The sequence below is a fragment of the Berghia stephanieae genome, unplaced genomic scaffold (assembly GCF_034508935.2).
Source record: "Berghia stephanieae isolate SIO BIC M18660-M18661 unplaced genomic scaffold, UCSD_Bste_1.3 scaffold5633, whole genome shotgun sequence".
Taxonomy (NCBI): Eukaryota; Metazoa; Mollusca; class Gastropoda; order Nudibranchia; family Aeolidiidae; genus Berghia; species Berghia stephanieae.
The window spans coordinates 1-5500 of NW_027627104.1; the positions used below are offsets into that span (position 1 = coordinate 1).

Here is a 5500-nt window from a genome sequence, read left to right on the forward strand (position 1 = left end):
CCTCCCCCCCCCCAAAAAAAAAAAAAAAAAAAAAAAAAAAAAAGACACCCAAAAACAAAAAAGAGAAATAAAAAGCAAACAAACAAAAAAACAACAAACAAATGAACGAAAATGAATCCCTCAAACAAAACCAAACGGCAAGAATCCCTCAACCAAAACTCACAACGCACAATTTTGGGGGAAATTTTTTTCAAAAAACAAAGTAATCAAGACTGCTTTTGGGTGTACGGCCATTCATTTTTTTGAAATATTCACCCCATTGGGGTTGGGGAAAAATTATCAAAGACCTTTTTTGCCCCTCTCCAAGAAATTTTTAGTAAAAGGCGAAAGTTTTACGTTTAAGAGAAACCAAAAACTTCAAAAGAATGCCCTTTTGGGGGAATGAATATTATTTTAACTTACACGAGGTTTGCTTTTACATGTAAATAAAGCGTAGGCTACTAATTTTAAAACTCCAATTTAAAAAACATTCAATCTATCATTTTAATTTAAAAATTTTGTTACAAAAATTAAATTTTTAAATTGATTATTTTCGATAGTCGAGAATAGAAAAAAATATAAATTTACTAAAGACAAGATATTATAAAAAATTTAAAATGGCAAAAATGATTTACTTCGAACTAGAACGAAAATCTTTGTACCTGCAATGCTACTTAACTTTGCATCCCGAAATTTAAAAACCCCCCGGGGGGAGATCAATACCGAACCGCTACAAGGGGGAAATTTTTTTGAGGGCTAGGGTTCAAAACAGACGATACAAATTTTATGGCCAGCCTTGTAAATCTGAAAACACCTCCTCCTCGAATTTAATTTGTAATTTGTCTCGGGTTTCGCAGATTTTTCTTCAGCGGGAATATATTCTCAGCATTCCCTCCAGCAACCAATCAAATTTTCCCTTTACTGCCCTTTTTGCTAAAAAAATTTTTCAAACCCCAACACAGCGTCAACAGCCCCCCTCCCCCCTCCTCCAAAAAAAAAAACAAAAAAAAAAAAAAAAACAAACAGAAAACACAAAAAGAAAGAAAAAAACAACAAAAAACAACAAACAATAACGCAAGAATGCCTCAAACAAAACTCACAAGGGAAAATGAATCCTCAAAAAAAAACCACAACGGCCAATTTGGGAAACTAATTCAAGAAAATAATCAAGACTGCTTTTTGGGTCACAGGCCATCTGTTTTAAAATATTCACCCCAAGAGGGGGGAAAAAATTATCAAGACCTTTTTTTTGCCCTCTCCAGGGAAATCTTTAGAAAAGGGGAAAGATTTAGCGTTGTGAAGAAAAAACCAAGTAACTTCAAATAAATTTAAATTTTGAGGAAGAATATTTTTTAATTAATCACGTGGGTTCGTTTTTTTTAGCATTAATTTAATGCATACGCTTTTAAATTTTTTAAAACTCCCCCAATTTTTATTGTACATTACATCTACCTTTTCAATCAAAATTGTTACAGAAAATTAAATATTCGAAATTGATTAATTTTCGATAGTCATGGAAAAAAAAATAAATAATTTTACAAAAAGAAGGGAAAATTATAAAAATTGAATGGACTATAATAATCTTTTCGAACTAGTACGCAAAAAAATGCATTGTACCATGTAACTATTTAAAATTTTTGCAGTCCATTCGAAAAATTTTGAAACCCCTTGGAGATCAAAACCCCGAGCTCGACTACAGAGAAAATTTTTCTGGAGGGCAATAGGGTTTCAATACAACGATACGTATTTTAATTGTCACCCTTTAAATCGAAACACCTCTCTCTAAGTTTTTTTGGGAATTGTCTCATTCGCAATTTTTTCTTCAGATGGTGATAATACTTCCCGCATTCCCTCCACGACCCAAAATTCCCTGCTCCCCTTTTTGCGAAATCTTTTACAGCTTGAACACCCTGTCAATAGCCCACCCCCCCCCCCCCCCCCAAAAACAAACAAAAAACAAATAAAAAAACAAAAAAAAAAACCCGCAAAAAAACATACAAAAAAACACAATGGTCCTCAAAAAATCACAACTCGAAAATTGGGGAAAAATAATTCAAGAAAAAAAATGACAAGAACTCTTTGTCACAGGCCATTCATGTTTTGAAATATTTACCCTCATAGAGGTTGGAAAAATTATCTGTAAATTTATTTTTCCCCTCCACGAAAACTTAGTAAAACGAAAAATTTATCGTTTGAAAAAAAACCAAGTACTTTCGATGAATGTATTTTTAGGAATGAATTTTTTTAACTTATCCGAGGTTTGGGTTTTTTGCAGTAAATTAATGCATACGGCTATTAAATTTTAAAACTCCAATTTTAAAACTACATTAAATCTCCAGTTTTAAAACAAAATTGCACAGAAATTTTATTTTTTAAAAATTTATTTTTTTTCGCTAGCATGAATAAGAAAAAAATAGTTTTTTACTAAAAGGGAAAGGGGGAAAAATTTAAAAAAATTTGGTTGAACTGATAAAATGATCTATTACTTCGAAATAAATACAAAAGAATGAATTTCACACCCATGCCAAGCATTTAATCTTTCAGCCCCAAACATTTGGGAAAACCCGCCCGATGGGATCATAACCGAGACTCGATACAAACGGAATTTCGGGAGGGGCAATGGGGTTCAATAACAACGAACTAATTAGTGTAGCCCTTGTCAATTTTAAACACCTTTCTCTCTCGTAATTTAAATTTGAATTTGTCCATTTTTCGCAATTTTTTCTTCACTGGATGATATTACTTCTCACTCATTCCCTCCACAAACCCAAAATTTTCCTTACTCCCCTTTTTGCTGAAAAAATTTTCACCTGAACACAGCGTCAAAACCCCCCTCCTCCAAAAAAAAAAAAAAAAAAAAAAAAAAAAAAAAAAAAAAAACAAACAAAAACAAAAAAGAAAAGAAAAAAACAAAAAAAAACAAGCAACAAATGAACCTAGCCCAAAAAAAACTCACAACGCGACAATGTTGGGAAAAAATTTTATAAAAAAGAATAAAACTGCTCTTGGGTCCACAGGCCATCATGTTTTTAAAATTTTCACCCTCATAAGGGTTGGGAAAAATTATCTATAACTCATTATTTTTCTCCTCCCACAATCTTAGTAAAAGCGAAAGATTTTTCTTGTGAAGAAAACCAATAACATTCAATGAATGTTTTTTAGGAATGAATTATTTTAATTTATCACTAGGTTTGGCTTTTAGCAGTAATTTTAATGCATACGGGGCCCTTTAAATTTTTTTAAAAATCCAATTTTATAAGTACATTACATCTATCATCTAATACAAAATTGTTTCAGATAATTAAATTTCGAAATTGTTAATTTCGATATCGATGAATAGAAATAATATAATTTTTCAAAAAGAAGGAATAAATTTAAAAAATTGAATACGATAAAATGATCTATTTCTTCGAACTAGTCGACAGGATGCATTTTTCACATTCAATGCTACTTAATCTTTTTATCCATTCATAATTTGAAACCCTCCGGGAATCTATACCGAGACTCGACTACAGAAGGGGAAATTTTTGGGGGTGGCAAAAGGTTCAATAACAGACATACGATATTTTTGCGCCCTTGTCAATCTTAAACACCCTCTCGAAATTTTATTTGTAATTTGTCTCAGTTCGCAGATTTTTTTTTCAGCTGGTGATAATCTTTCACTGCATTCCCTACAGCAGACCAAATTTTCCCCACCTCCTTTTTTTTCTGAAAACAATTTACAGCTTGAACACCCTGTCAATACGCCACCCCCCCCCCCCCCCCCCCCAAAAAAAAAAATACCCCCCCCCCCCCCCCCCCAAAAAAAAAAAAAAAAAAATAAAAAAAAATTTAAACAAACAAAACAAAACACAATCAAGCAATGGAACATCATGCAATGCATGCCTCAAAACTCACAACTCACAAATTTTGAGAAACTAATCTTTTAATCAAGACGCTCTTTTGCCACGGCCATTCATTTTTTTGAAAATTCACCCCATAGGGGTTTTAAAAATTATCTAAAACTCATTTTTTTCTCCTCTCCACGGAAATCTTTAGAAAAAGGGCGAAAGATTTATGCTTTGGGAAAAAACCCCAAGTAGGGAAATCGGTAATTCGCCGAGGGGGAAATTCCCCCGCGACCCTCCACCCCCAAAAAAACTTGGTGAACTTATCCTTACACCCCCCCACTTGGGAATACCAAATTTTCAAAAGACAAATGTGAATGTACGATTGCTTCATTTAAAGGGAAGCAAAAAAAATCTTTAAGAGTTATAGCATTTCAAAATGACATTATAATAAAAGATTTGTACTCCTTGTTTTTTGTTTGTAAGGGCAACTCTACACAACTTTCCCCTGTTTTGCTTGAATTGAAAGCCCTGGTCACAAAATAAATTTTGTATTGACTTTGTGGTATCCATATCCATTTTATTTTCATTATCTTAAAAATATCATCAAAAAAATATTTCTAAAAATTGTAAACAATTTTTAAAAAAATCTTTTTTTGGGAAAATCACCGATTTTTTCGGAAATTCCCGCAAAAACATCATCACTATAATTACAAAGACACTTATGGCAATAACGCTGTCCCCTTTTTTTTTTTTTTTTTTTTTATTTTTTTTTTGGCATGTAATTGGGCCCCAGAAGGCACTTTACATACATATCAACTCTCCCAAATGCCAATAAATATTTTTTTAATATTGCACTATTGGTAATTAGAGAGATTTTTTAGACAAAAGATTTTTAAAAATGGAAAATTTTTCCTCTAGTCTTTTTAGGAGAAAAAAATAAGTAAAAATCTCGCGGCAAATTACCCGCCGGCGCGAAGTTCCCCGATGTCGGGGGAAAGTACCCCACAACAGTGGGGATTTTTAAAAGGACTTTTGTGAAAAAAACAATATAAATCAGGGTTCCAATTTTTTTTTCAACAAAAAGCCAGGGAAAACTCAAAAAATGCCCAAAAAAACTCAAAAAAAAAAGCCAAAATCTTTTACTCCCACCCCCACAAAAAACTACTCACCCCTTTGATAACAATTTTCTATAATCCTGGGGGCTTGCGTGTTTCTTTTTTTTTCTTTTTTTCTTTTTTTTTTTTGAATATACTAAAAATTCCGTTGGGGGTTTAAAAGGGGACCATGACCAAATTTTCACAGTTTTCAGAGATTCCCAGAAAACTACGAGGAACTTTCGAGGGGGTGAAATTTTTGTGAAATTTTAGGGGGCAGGGGTAGTTCGGGGGTATTTTTTAGCAAAATTTCCGATGGAAAGATTTTTTTTACGCTTTAAAAAAAATAAGAAAAGGGGTTCATTTTAAAATAAAATACAAGAAAAGAAAAGCCAAATGAAAAAAGCCAAAACCAAATGATTTTTTTTAATGCCAAACGTTTTTTAAAAATGCCAGATTTTTGGAATCTGGGATTTAAAAAAGCCAAACTGGCAAAACCCGGGTATAAAACTACGTTTAACACTTCATAAAAAAAATAAATTTATTGCCAGGGAAATTTTTGTCAGTGTTTGGTTGCCCAATTGGCAAATTTTGGGG

General features: G+C 32.4%; 3 pseudogenes; all 3 read right to left on the reverse strand.

Annotated features, from left to right (window-relative positions):
* Window positions 1-251: 251 nt before the first annotated feature.
* Window positions 252-357, reverse strand: LOC144962051 (U5 spliceosomal RNA; annotated as a pseudogene).
* An 831-nt stretch (window positions 358-1188) lies between these two features.
* On the reverse strand, window positions 1189-1295 carry LOC144962050 (U5 spliceosomal RNA; annotated as a pseudogene).
* A 2657-nt stretch (window positions 1296-3952) lies between these two features.
* LOC144962049 (U5 spliceosomal RNA) lies at window positions 3953-4060 on the reverse strand (annotated as a pseudogene).
* Window positions 4061-5500: the final 1440 nt, after the last annotated feature.